This window comes from Octodon degus, unplaced genomic scaffold (assembly GCF_000260255.1).
Source record: "Octodon degus isolate 3935 unplaced genomic scaffold, OctDeg1.0 scaffold00056, whole genome shotgun sequence".
Classification (NCBI taxonomy): domain Eukaryota; kingdom Metazoa; phylum Chordata; class Mammalia; order Rodentia; family Octodontidae; genus Octodon; species Octodon degus.
The window spans coordinates 6573639-6574564 of NW_004524632.1; positions in this window are offsets into that span (position 1 = coordinate 6573639).

A 926-nucleotide genomic window follows, 5' to 3' on the forward strand; every position below is an offset into this window, starting at 1 on the left:
TCATTAATTTTACTTCTTTGTTTAAAAGAGAAAGACCAGTTGCAGTATCATTTAAGGCCTGCTGAGTCTAGCTGGTTAAGGCCTCAATGTGTTTCATGACCTCTTCTAGCCCTAGAGAAGGGATAAAGATAGAGGCCAAGTGATCATACCAGTGAAACACGCTTCTGGACCATCGATGTTGTAGGTGGAGAAAATTTGCAGGTTTGTCAATATTTCTGACACTCCTGCCTTGTAACCAGGCAAATCCTAATGAGCATCTCCCCATCCATCCAGGGGGTAACCAGGGCCACAAATTGGTTCCACAAGACCAATGAGTGCCATTGGGAGCCTTCCGTCTAAGCTCAAGATGATCACAACAGTCCGATGCAAACCAATCTCCAGGCTGTAAGGTTATTGTGTGTATACACTGGTCAGGGGAAGTCCATCCCAAGTATTTAGTGGAGTTAGGCCAATGAGAAAATGAGTGATTCTTTTGTTCCCAACATAAAGGAGCTTTTCTGCTGAGGTGTCCTATGGCGGGGGTTAACCATAGATAATCATCCCATATTTGATAATAGCCATCCTGATATATCTATGGTCATTGGTCCTCAGGATAGGCATCTTATCTTGTAATAATGGCCTCATTAATGATTGTAAAGAGTCTTCAGTGGCCTTGAGCGAAAATATTTGATTATGTCCGGGATCACCAAGAGTGCGATATATAGGCCATTTAGTTACTTTATAATGCTGCGCTAAACGATAAACTTTTGAACTCCTTCGTATCTCCTCAATATAGTCTTGTAGTTTGTACCAGTCATCTCCTTGAAGTGGGGACACTCACCAAGGAAGTCCCGATGTACTTGACAAGGGGAGTAAACCACATATCCAACAAGAGGTTTGTTGCAATGACTCTGCATATTCCTGTGCCCACTTTAAAAAGGAGTTGC